The sequence below is a fragment of the Panthera onca genome, chromosome B4 (genome assembly GCF_046562875.1).
Source record: "Panthera onca isolate mPanOnc1 chromosome B4, mPanOnc1 haplotype 2, whole genome shotgun sequence".
Classification (NCBI taxonomy): domain Eukaryota; kingdom Metazoa; phylum Chordata; class Mammalia; order Carnivora; family Felidae; genus Panthera; species Panthera onca.
The window spans coordinates 67233414-67246987 of record NC_138345.1 but is presented as its reverse complement, the minus strand read 5'-3'; the positions used below and the strand labels follow the sequence as shown (position 1 = coordinate 67246987).

Genomic DNA, 13574 nt, shown 5'->3' with positions numbered 1-13574 from the left:
TGTTAAAAAGGAGAGGAGTAATAGATGAAGTTGATGATGATTAATGTGGAGGAAACTTTCTTAAGAAACTCTCATTGTGATCTCTTCTAAGCTCTACTTACAAAGTCAAGAAAATTTCCATTTCCTATCTAACAAATTTTATCTGATGACTACTGATACTTGAACCCTTCCCACATTGTTATTACTACAGCCAAAATGTGTGTATATGTGGGAGGGAAAGAAGGAGAAAAAGTAAGAAAAATAAGGAAAACACCTGGCTGTTTAGAGGTTTGATAGCATGTTGCTTCTTTTGAGCAATTTATAAGCTGTATCTTGATACATTCTTATGAACATGTAATCAGTCCATCTTAGACGGGTGGGAGTTAACAGATTTTTACCTGGGAAGACCACCAAGTGGTTAAATGGCTCACTTTAAGGTTACACAGAAGATCAGTAGTAAAGAGGAGAAGGAAATCCAGAAATTTAAGCTTCTGAGTCAGCTTCAGGTAAAAACGATTGTGAGAGAAAGATTTCTTTTGGGTACTCTGTGCCAGTACTCTACTTTTAACCTATTCTTCTTTTAGATTAAGGTTCCAAGATTTCTCTCTTCCTACTCTTCCCTGTTCTACTAACTCAAAGTGGGAGTGGGAAATAGGCATTTATATTGGATGGGCAGTGATTCTTACTTCTGTAGCTGCATTCCCTTAATCCCCAGGTGATCTCTTCTTCTCTCATATTTACAAGAGATAATAAAGGATTTTGGAAAATATGCCCTTATAGTAATAATGTTAAGGGCTATCCTTCACTGAACACTAAATACCAGATATTCCTGTAGCATGCATTAACTCACTTAAATATTCACAGAAAATGAAAAAAATTAGGACTAAATTGCTAGCCCCTCTAATGGTATAATTATGTATTATGATCATGATAATAAACGTTTTTACCATGTTACATGTGTAACACTATAAAGTATTTTTATAGACACGATCTTTCCAGATGTTCATAAAAATCCTGTCAAGTAGAGCCAGTTCTTCTGTTTATTCTGTAGCTGAGGCTAGGGCTTAACAAGTTAAATGACTTATTCATTGTCATCCAGTTAATAAGTTTTAGCAGTGAGGGTGGAACCCTGATTTTCTGACTCCAGATCACATGAACCACTCTAGTTTTAGAACACCTGAAATGCCCAGAGCTGACTGTTTAAAGCTTGTTTGGGGGTAATATAAGGTAAGAAATCAAAGTTAGTGGAACTCAGTACCATCCAAGGATTAAAAAAGAATGTGGAATGATTGTGTGTATCCCATCTCAAGAATCATAAAGCTCATTACATTCTTTAATCTCCTGGTACCCAGTTAAGTAAAGCCTTTGCTTTCTACCCTTATCTAGAGTTCTTGGACAAGCCAGCCCAATTGATGACTGGGTGAGGCATTTATATTTGTTAATCATTTTCATTAATTTCATAAGGGCAGTATTTCTGTATCTGTTCCATTCTCATATTTTATCCTTGACAAACTCTCCTAGTATAAAAAATGATCATGCAGTCAGGAAACATGGTACAGCAAGCAGGCATGGGCAGATGGTGGTAAATGTAGAGACAAATAAAAGTGACAAGAAATAAGAGGAAAACAATAAGGATTTATGCATTCTCCTGTTGTAAATCGGAGCCAGAGGTGAGGTTTTGCTCTCGGAGATCTTCAGCAGGCAGGATGCATGGACCAAAGCATCTGCTCACTAATGTGAACATTCTTCTCTCTCCACCACCTCAGTAGGACTCTGAACATAATCCAGAAAAGCTGTTGAATGATAACATGCTTACCCCATTGAAATGCTTCAGGATGAGTGTATTTGTAGTCAGTTGTGTTCATTAGATGAAAGTGATTAAACAGATGAGAAATAGTGAAGGTTCAGGGTTCACTCCTTTGCAAGATGAGTTTAATTTGTTGGGAAGAATATTGGCCCAGGAATCAGGAGAGAATTAGTTTCAAAATCTGTCTCCACAGTGGGACTTTAGGCATGCCGGTTACTTGCCTTCATTCTAATTACCTGTCAAGTGAAGTAGATGAGCTTTAATGTACATTTGATGAGGAAAAATGGGGTTTCAAAAATGGAAGCTAAAACATTTGTGTTTGAAACACTTTAAACCTTTCTTGTTTGGAAAGTTATCAGACTGCAGGAGATCAGTTTTAAATTTTTTTTTTTTAACATTTATTTTTGAGACAGAGAGAGACAGAGCATGAATGGGGGAGGGGCAGAAAGAGAGAGAGACACAGAATCTGAAGCAGGCTCCAGGCTCTGAGCTGTCAGCACAGAGCCCGACGTGGGGCTCGAACCCACAGACTGTGAGATCATGACCTGAGCCGAAGTCAGCCGCTTAACCGACTGAGCCACCCAGGTGCCCCAGGAGATCAGTTTTAATCTAAAAAGAGAAAATGTATTTGGTAGACATAATTTTTGAAAGATTGGTTAAATGCTTGTCATTGTCCTAGATACTTAGCACCTTATTTGTTAAGACCACACTTTTATTTCCAAAGCATATCTTTTTTAGAAGCACGATCTTGGTTATAGTTGACAGTGCTTTGCCCCAAGATTGTGTAGCAAGCCTGATGTGCGAGAACATGGCTTCCATAATGTTGTAAGGGTAGGCTCAAGCTGAGTGAACTTCACTGGCCTCTCAAATCATGTACAAGGGAAAGGATGCAACTTCCACCTTTGGAGTCTAAGGCCATTTTTCATGACAGATCACTGTCACTGTCTTAATGTGCAAAACAAAGCATTCTCATGAGAGAAGCTCTAAACCCTCTAAACAGAAGGGCTTTCTAGTGTGTCTGTTTGCTTTCCATTTCCCTCTGTATATGTTGCACACCTGTCTTAGTTTGAGTTCTCCAAAACTCAGGCTCTAAGATCAAGAATTGGATGCAGGTGATTTTGGGGGGGGGGGGGGGATGCTACCAAGAAGCATGAGTAAGGGAGCAGGGAAAGTGTGGTAGGGTCTGGGATGCAGTGAAGCATCTCAGCTGATCTCAGTAAGCAGAGTTCAAATCCTGCTGAGGAATAGTGTAGAATGTGATTCAACACGATTTCAGGAATACTTCTTCACCATCCCCAGTCCCTCAAGGTAGTGTCATGCCTACAGTCATTCTTTGGTTCCCTGAGCAATCTCTCCGGGAGCCAGAGTTCTCAGGACCTAAGAAGAGAGACACAGTTTAACTAGAAATTGTCATATTCTAGAGTGAGTTTCCATAACTAGAGGACATTCAGAGAGGGGCCAAGAGCATATGGGGCAGGGCATTAAGAGCATCTGTTTAAAATCTTGCTGTGTCGGGGCGCCTGGGTGGCTCATTCGGTTAAGCGGCCGACTTCGGCTCAGGTCACGATCTCGCGGTCTGTGAGTTCGAGCCCCACGTTGGGCTCTGTGCTGACGGTCAGAGCCTGGAGCCTGTTTCGGATTCTGTGTCTCCCTCTCTCTGACCCTCCCCCGTTCATGCTCTGTCTCTCTCTGTCTCAAAAATAAATAAACGTTAAAAAAAAAAATTTAAAAAAAAATAAAATAAAATCTTGCTGTGTCTTCAAATATGTATAAAAACAAGTTCACACAATATGGATATGGACTTTCTTAGTGTCTTTCCACGGTTATAGCAAATTTATTTTTAGTGAAAAAAGTCACTAACCATACAAAAAGTAAGTAATAAAACAAAAGTTTCATAAGAAATGATGAGAATATATTTCCTTGAATATTATTATTTTTTGGAGGTTTTTTGTATAATTCATGAATAATTTTGTCTCGTGATAGGAATCTTAAAACTAAAGTATTCATTTATTCCTTCAACCAACATTTCCTATATTATTGATAGAGCTTCAAACATAATTATTGTCGGGGCGCCTGGGTGGCGCAGTCGGTTAAGCGTCCGACTTCAGCCAGGTCACGATCTCACGGTCCGTGAGTTCGAGCCCCGCGTCAGGCTCTGGGCTGATGGCTTGGAGCCTGGAGCCTGTTTCCGATTCTGTGTCTCCCTCTCTCTCTGCCCCTCCCCCGTTCATGCTCTGTCTCTCTCTGTCCCAAAAATTAAAAAAAAAAAAAAAAAAAAAAAAAAAAAGTTGAAAAAAAAACCATAATTATTGTCATTGAGAAATCTTTATTCTACCAGCAATTAGACACAAATACTTACCACGCAGCATTATAAAAGCCACGTTAATATGTTGTTAGGAACACTGTATATGGAAAGACTAGTTTTACCTGGAACATGAAGAGGACATATATAAGTGATTTTTTTTTTTGATACATTTTTAAAATTTCTTTACATGCATTTGTTTTCTGGCCAGAAACGTGATGTATCAAATATGAACACAACGTTTGGTGTTCGATCTGAATTTGAATCCAAACCTGGTACACTTGCTGTGTAAGCACTACATGCTGTTTTAATTTCTCAGAGTCTCAATTATCTGGAAATCCAGAATAATACTTTTACGATGATTAAATGAAAATAGTATGTATGGTTCAGGCCCATGGGAGGCACTGGGTCCATGCAAGCTTCATTTCTGCTCAGGATGTATTGCATTTTGTAAACTCCAGGGAATTTGTGGAAAGCAGGGACATCCCACAGTTAATGCATCCTCTTTGGCCCATGCCCATTATTCCAGGATTTAAGCCATCCTCTGTAAATAGAAAATTGTTATAATATTCTTCTTTCATTCATGTCTCTGTTTTCAGAATATAGAAAGAAATCATAGTTGTGTTTTTCTTCTAACTCACAGATACGTTAGGAGTGTTGTCCACTTCAGTATTAGGGGTATTCTTTGTATCTGAAGTTTAAGTCAGGGAGAAAAGACCTCAGTGACCTTTGGGTGATCAGAGCTAATATACCTCACGTGGCCTGACTTGTGGTTTACATCAAAAGATGGTCATATCCTTTTGCATGCTTTCTGAATCAGATGTGAGTTTTAAGGTTCTGTGGCAATTAATGGAAATTTATCTCCGTGGTTTGTTAACATATCAACAACTAAGATTCTGGGTTCCCCAGGACATCTTCAGTAATATAAAAACATGAGTTCTTTGCCTACCCTTTCTCTGACTACTGCTTTGCTGAAAGGTAAGTAGATGAAATCGAGATGCTGTTAATAAGTTGAAATAACAACATGAAATCCAGGGCTGTACCCTAAGAAATAGGTTTGCTGTGTCCATAAAGTGAAACCTTGCCCCCGCCCCCCAAATCACAGGTAAATTTGAGAGTAACCAGTCTGGGTAATTCCAGATAGACTATTAAAAACTTGTAGAGATGTTCACTTCTTTCTTCATTCTTAAAACAAGTAGGTAGAAGGCACTCTGCTAGGGACTAGAGATACACAGTAGGACTTAGCCCATCCCCAGGGAACTTTGGTCTTTGCCCCCTCATCCTTAAAAGAATATGCTGCCACCTGTCTTGAAAAGTTCCTTTGAAGATGAAAGGAGGCAGCAAAATGACTGCCATAGGAGATAGTCAGATGGTGTTGGGGGGTTTGATTCTCCTTTCCACACTTGTATTTGTTGTCCACTCAGTAAGTGAGCTGTCTAGGCTCTCCTCACTTGGTCATGGTTCTTTTAAAATGTCTCCTTTGTTGGCACATCACAGCATGATATCTTGAGTCTCCTTCATGACTTTGCCTACTTGCTTTGTTCCTTAATCTGGGTGCTCCCCAGACCTTGGCTTATAGATCTGCTGGAGATTTCATCCTCTCTCATGGTTTTGATGACCATCTACATGTGAGGGATGACCTGAATCCACATTTCTACATCAGAACTGCTCTGAGATACACAATTATATCCAACTACTGGACATTTTTACTTGGATATCCTACTCTCACCAGTGTCCATATGTCCAAAACCAAATGCCTATAATTTCTCTCCAGTTTTGCCTCTCCTGTAATCCCCATTGCAGTGAGGTGGGTGCCCAAGACACTATATGGGAGCTCACCCTTGTAAATACAACAATTGCAATTTCCTTCACTTTTACTTCCTGAACATCTCTTCTATCCTTTCTATTTGCTTTATTTTCATTACATGTCTGAGTTCAGGCTCTGCTTTAGTCAGGGTTCATTGTATTTGCAAACACCAGAATCCCATTAAAATCTAGCTTAAGGAAAATAAGGGAGTTTGCAGTAAGAATTAGAGACTAAAGGCAGGAAATGTAGCTGGGCCTACGAAGGGGCTGAATCCAGAAACTAGAGAGTTACTTGCTCAGCCTCTGTGTCCACATGGTACTTTGTCCTTGCTTTTCTCTGGCTGAATGCATCCTCTTCCTCCTTTCTTTTTGAGATCTTCCTCTGGGTTTTTTGTTGTTGTTGTTGTTGTTCATATTTGGTCACACCCTGCCACATAACCTTAAATGTACTTCTGAGTTCAAGAATCCACAATTAATTGACTGGAGTTGTCTCAATTCTTAATTCCTAAGAGAGAAAAATCAAGGTAGACCTACCCTAGCTCAAGTATGTGAGGCCAGGGGCTGGGCAACACTGTAGGAAGAGACTCAGAGGATTTTTCTGCCTTAACTCTCACCTCCTTCAGTCTGTCCTTATCTCTGCCTGTGAATTTTCTGAAACAAAGTCAAATCCTATCCCTTCTTGACTTAAAAATCATTAGTAGTTCCTACCGCTTTCAGCTCAAAGTCTAGAGCCTTTCATGTCCTGACTTTTGTCCGTCTTTGCATGCCCTGTGTCCAGCCACTTCCACACACTATACCTCCTGCTATACCGAATATCCTGTACCTCTGGTGATGCTTAAAATGAATCCAGGCCTCAGTGCCTTCGTATATACCATTCTCCCAGGCCTAAATATCCAGCTTACCCTAAAAGAAGTCAAACTCAGGTTACATGCCATCTGCCTGCCTCCCTGGGCTGATTGATATGATCCTCTATAGCACTCTGAGTAGATAATTGTCATAACAGCTATTATGCTTTATTATAACTGCAGATTTATTTTTCCCTAAGGAGCATACAGACAGTAAAATTTCCCTCCTTGAAGTACTCCCCAGGGAGAGCCAGCTCGATTTTAGTTACTACTTTTTTTTTTTTTTCGTTCGTTCTGTTTGTAGTCAGGGTCATAGCCTGGTGTTACGATTGGATCTATTTTGGCCTGACTATGTGAAAATCTTTGTAACTTCTGGTTTTCATTTGTTGCAGTTATGGTCTTAGGAGAACCACAGCTACAGCACTCAAGATTTGAGAACAGGATCTTCCAAAACCACTGCCAAATGAGTCCTGACCTTTAGAATCAGTGACAAACTGCAACAGCATTACTAGTGATTTATAGTACTAGATGAATACTCTTTAAGTTTAGTTTGGGTTTCAACAGTGAAGATCCATGGCAACAATTCTGCAAGTTAGATGTCTTGGTTCCTTCTTTCTTAGGGCAACGGGAAAGCTAAGTTAGTGACTGCTATCCAAGTTTGTGATTATGCTTCCTGTGACTGATAGAATTGCAGGATTTCAAATGCTATTAAGCTGCTCAATGCAGAGACAGATAGTCTGATGACATGTCATTTGTGGCAGGGAGAAAAATGAACAGTGTCTCTTGATGGAACATCTTCATTTATTTTGATAAGATTATTTTGTACTGGGTAGATTAAAATATACAGAACTAAATATAAGGTGCTCCTATTTCCATTTATGGAAAAACGCACAGTACCAGAAAACACAAAATGTATAAAGTAGATTTAACTATGCAGTTTTAACTTTAGTTTCCTACACAGAAGTAACAGCCTCCTCACGGATTCTTCTCATGAGCTTCTTCACCTTCCTTAAGGCTCTCTCCTCAGCCATTTATCATAAATATGTTTAAGGAATTTAATCATGTACCTAAGACTATTTGCAAGAACTAAACTTAGCCCCGAGGTGTGTTTTCTTAGGAAAGTGCAGAATTTTTGCACTTGTTACATTTTACATTGAGGTCCAGATTTCAGGGGACCATTTTGCCTCGTGGAGTATATGTGTTCTCTGTCCACATTCCCTGCCACTCCCCACAGCCAGGCCCCATCAAGGCTTTTGAGGTGGTGCCACCTGCCCTAAGGAATCAACATTCAGCTAATATTCTGCTTAGAACTTTCCCCATACATATCCTGTTCAGGGCTGGGCCAGGATGAGGGCAGACAATTAGACTGGTTTGATTTTAGGAATGGAAATATAGTGCAGTCATTACAACAGTAGCTGTGGACATTAGTAAAATGTTCAGCCTCATTTTTTGCCCCCAAGACCTTTATTTCACATTACAAAAAAAAAAGAAAGAAAAAAAAGAAAAATTTTGAGGCTAAGTGATGAGACTGCCATTTGCCAACACCTTCCTGTCACTTTTATCAGCTAAGAGGGAGTATGTTATAGCTGACTTTGGAATCAGACAGACCAACATATTTAATAATATGGTTAGGTAAATGAGATGCCATATTTAAGGTACTCCAATGTGACTAACTCACAGCAGTTTATTATTTATTACATTATTATTTTATTTAGCATCAGTCAGACCTGGAGTCAGATTTTGTTAGATTTCCTGACCTATTGTTCTGCATTCAGTGACTTACAGCTATTCTGAATCTCAGCTTCCTTATATACAAACGGGATATAACCTGCCATTCAGGGTGGTTTTGGTTTCCCTCATTCATACCCATCTCTTGAGTAGCACTGCTAAGTTGTTCCAAAGTATAGGAATCCTCTCTGGTTTTCTTTCTTCTTGCTCCCCACATCCTGTCCTCTAGGGAGTAAGCTCCAAACCATGATTCCCAAACTGTAACAGAGGCACGAGACACTTCTCACAGGGGGATCCAGGAGATATTTTAAATTTGTGAGGGAAACACAGACATGCTCAGACCACTACTGTTAGGTAGTCTGTACCTTAATAAGCTGAACCATTAGGTATTTCTTTTGGCTTATGGGTGAAAAAAATACTGAGATATGAAGGGTTCCATGAAGCAAGAAAGACTAGGAACTTCAGCTCTTACATCTATCCTTCCCTTTATCTTCATCTTCCCTACTACCAGTTATCCTTGCCATCATGGCCTCTTACTCATGTATTGCTATAGACCATCTCCTAACTGGTCTTCCATTGCCACGTATACCCTCCATAAGTCAGTCTCCACAGAACAGCAAGAATGGCATTTGAAAAATAAAAAGATCTTAACACTCCATTACTCAAAAACTTCTAATAGCTTTCTATCACACTTCAATTCAACCTAGCTCTTTGCCATGGTCCACAGACTGCCCATCTGGCTCCCGTTTTGTCCACCGTCCTCATCTCCTTCCCTCTCCCCACCCCAGTCACTAGGTCTCAGCCGCACCAGCTTTTTTTCTTTTCTTTCATCTGTTTCTCAAACTCTACAAGTTTGTTGCCATCATAGAGACTTTGTGGTTGCTTTTATTCTGGCTGGAAAGATCTTCTTCCATATCTTCCCTGTGGCTGATTCCTTCTCAATTGTGTCTAAATTTAAATGTCACCACCTCAACATAGGCCTTGACCCTGTTCTAAAATAGCCCCCTCCTTTTCATCTGTATCACTGCATTTTCTTCTTTATAGTATTTATGGTGGCATAAAATTATCTTCTTTTACTTCATTATGTTCTGTGAGAGGAGAGCCCTCATCGATCTTGTTCCTTTTTTTTTTTTTTAATGTTTATTTATTTTTGAGAGAAAGAGACACAGAATGTGAGCAGGAGAGGGTCAGAGAGAGAGGGAGACACAGAATCGATGCAGGCTCCAGACTCTGAACTGTCAGCACAAAGCCTGATGCGGGGCTCCGACCCTCATTAACTGACTGAGCCACCCAGGCACTGCCAATCTTGTTCCTTTTGAAGTGTGCCCAGCACATAATCGCCCTCAGAAAATATTGGAGATGCAAACAAATGCTTGTTTTGTTTCCCTTCTTCAGAACCAGAAGATGTCATTGACGATTATGTGCACATTGCTTCTTTTTTATCATGAAGTCTTGCTGAAATTTTGAAAGATGAAGGGGGTTATTTTAAGCCTTGGATCATTTATTAATCTTTCTTCAGCAGTCAGCAAAAGAAATGTAGTCCTACTGTACTTTACGTTTATCTGAAGTGCCTGACTTTTCCTAATCCTTAGTAAAACATTAAAAAATGGAGAGAAAAAAATCCCTTTTCTATTTCCTTCTTAACCTGAGTCTCTGTAGATTCTCACAGTTGGAGAAATCAGAATCATCCTTGTAATACCACTCATTTCATTAAAACTCAGAACTGAAACCAGCATGGAAGAAAGGAGTTGATACAGCCTTTGGGTTTTTCCTTTCACCTGTAACAGGAAATGAATGAACTAGATTGCCAAATTATATTGTTCAGGGTCTGTTTGTAGTTCAGCTGGATGAAACTTTTTTGGTAAAGGAAAGAAAAAAATAGCTACTTGATTAATAGAATGAGGACGCTACTCATTAACCTCAGTAAAATGGCAATATTGTAATAGTAGAGTATTATATACAATAAACTGAAACTGTAGGAATATTTTCATTATTAGGACAATGCAAACAAGTAAATTTGGATAAGCATATATAATTGTAGATGTTTATATTCCAGCTGTTTGTTTTGTGAGAGAGTGTGTCTCTCCTTGACTCTTTACAGAGTCTACTTCTAACTTACTCATTGTCTGTTTGCTAAGAATATAAAGTTGAGTTGAAAAATTGTGAGTCATTTCCTGTAGAAACAGTATGTTAAGCTGGTACACAAATTTCTTTATGCCTTGCCATATCTGAAATATTGGAACAATCTTATCATTGCTGTTATGGGAAAACTTCCAAGTTACAACTCAAGATTCCAAGTATGTTCTCCCTCAGCCCCAGAATTCCCAGGTGGGAGTGGAATGAAACTGCAGAGATGCTCAGGGGACCCAGGGTTCTCAAGGTGCAGCTGTGGGTATGTGTAGGTGTGCCAGACCCTGCTGGGAGGTGAATGGGCTCAGGACAGATGGGGTGGCAACCGCCAAGGCATCAGCAAGGGCAGCTGTAGTGATGAGAACTCCGGTCATGCTAGAGTGTTCATTTCTCCCCTGGTAGGGGCAGAAGGAAGTACAGATGGCATGGTGGTCCTGACATTGACTGTCAGAGATGAAGGTGGCGAAAGATCATTCCTATATATGAGCTGTTTGTACGTTGCATGTGTGTACATAAGTAAATGTTCCTAATATGGATTTATTAATTGATAATTCAGATGATTTCTAAAATCAGAAAAGCTTAAATAGCTAGTGCTTCTCAGTATGAATCAGAGTAATAGAGTATTTGTTTCCACGTGTTCATTAGAAACCCAATTCGTGTGTTAATTTGGTGATTAAAATTATATTGCAACTTCTGTTGCATGTGTTTAATGTTTCAACAACCAGAAAAAAAAATGTTGGTTAGCTGGTTATTTTGATGGTAGAGTATGAATCCAATGGCTTGCCAGATGTGAAGATTGATCTATTAAGCACAGTAAAGCAGGTTTTTGTATTTTGCTATTTTTAACTTGTTTCTCCCCCCCTTCAGTAAACAATGGGCTATACACTTGAAGTTGAGTCATTCAGGTGGGTTAAAAAAGTCACTGACTTGTCTTAAGGTATTGATATTTTTAATTTCAGTTTTTGTATTATGTATACAAAAGTCAAGGTATTATACAGTTTATCAGTATAAGCCGTAGTCCCTGCTGCTCCCTTCCTCTACCTAAAGTTTTGCTCTCCAGAGGCAGTTACTTTACTTTGTTTAGGTATTTCCTTTTGTAATAACATCTGTATTTCTAAATAACTAATAAATATGTAATTTTTTATTGACTTTGATTTTTGAAATTCTGAATGACTTTACATTATGGAAGATGAAATACTTCTTCCAACCACTGCCCCTCACCATTCACATTCACAACCCCCCCCCATAATTATATCTCAGGTTTGTGGATTAACTAATATTTATCGTTTTCATCATTATGACTACATGAGTAGGGTTTCCAGCTGAGCGATTCAGCATGCTGCGATTACATGGACTTGACATTTGTGCTGCACATCTTCCGCTTGCTACTCTGGTGACATGCTCCACCCTTCACCTTAGCCTGTGCCCTGGAGCCAGATCCCAGGGACTAAATACATTTCTAGCAACAGTTGTTTCTCCTCTCTAGTAAATAATTGCCTCCTTCTTTAATTTGCTCAGTGTTCAATGTACCCCTCATTAATGCTTTCCACACACTCCTCAGTGGAACTGTAAAACCCTAGTGAGAAACATCAGGAAATTCATCCTTGTGATTCACTTCCCCTCCCCTCGTCTTTCTTGCAGCCCTTCCTCCTGCAGCATCTATTATCCTGCTCCCTTCTGATCTGGACGCTCTCTGGACCTGGCTGTAGAACGCTCTCTACTTCTCTTCTGGTTAACTTCCCCGTTTGCTGGATCCCATGTCCTTTTGTTAGCCTCACTCCTTTTTTTTTTTTTTTTTTTTTGGTGGTTCTTATTCTACAGTAGTTGCCTGTGAAAAGCTCAGTGGGGAGTAAAAAAAATTGAGACCGCGACATCTTTTTTTCTGTCCTCAGACTTGATTGCTGTTCTCCCTCAGAAGGTTTAAGGCCATTGACTTTCATTTTCAGATTGTGCCTTCCAGCTGGCCTTCACTGTGCCTGCTGTCCTCAAACCTTGCTTGTTCACTGTCTCTGCACAGTAAATGTCCTCTCCGTTCCAGGTGTTGGATGGGTAAGAGCGCTGGGAGGGAGACAAGGGTTCTGACTGACTGTTGCAGAGATTTTCAACCAGTCCTCTTGTTTTTAGTCCCTGAGATACCTAGTACCCTCCAGTTCTTGAACTTTTGTGGAGTTTTGTCATGTAAATCATCTTGCTTCTTGCTGGCTTCCTCCATTTGCTCTGCTGTTTTAGGCAAGTTACCCCTTGTCTATCCTCGTTCCATTGTTCAAAACTTTTATCCTTGCATGCTTTAAAAAATTTTAATTTTTTGATAGTTATTTGATGGAGAGGGTGAGAAAATTAAAGCTGCTGAGTTTAACTGGACATCTTTCATAAGCTATTTAAAAATATTAAGAGGCAAAATATAGTCAAGTTTGCAATTAAAATGCTTGTTTGAAATAAAGTTTTTTAACTAAATTAATTTTTTTATTTTAATTTTTAAATTGCATCTGTACAGTGGAGAATCTAGCATTTTGGCTCTGTTTTATCTATTCCTCATTGATTAAAAGAAGCACTGTTGGTCCCACCAATCACACAGAATAATGCAAGCAGAGCCTGAGTGGAGGATTGACAGGTTCTCAAATTAAACCAGTAAATTTACATATTAGAAGTAACATGGGTTTACTGTGTGGACTCCTCTAATAGGAGAAAGAGTAAGATTTTTCACCCAATCTAACAAGCCTAAATTGGGTCAAAGCCTACCAAATACTAGTGCTCTGAAATTAAATATTTTTCTGATATATGAAATATCTAGCATTTTTTTGATTTTTGAAATGGAAAAAGATTTTATTTGGGCAAAACATGTTTTCCTTTATAGAGATAACATAGCTATAGAAAAGAATCTAAATGAAGGGACATGAGTAACAAATTCTTAAATGCCTACCAGGCTCTTGTTACTAGAAATTTAATTCATTTTCAATAACACATGCATTTGATACTA

The 13574-nt window shown here is 39.2% G+C and overlaps 1 protein-coding gene across 1 annotated transcript in view; it reads left to right on the top strand.

Moving 5' to 3' along the window:
- Window positions 1-13574, top strand: part of SLC2A13 (solute carrier family 2 member 13) — a 381521-nt gene that overhangs the window by 161372 nt on the left and 206575 nt on the right. The window lies entirely within an intron of this gene.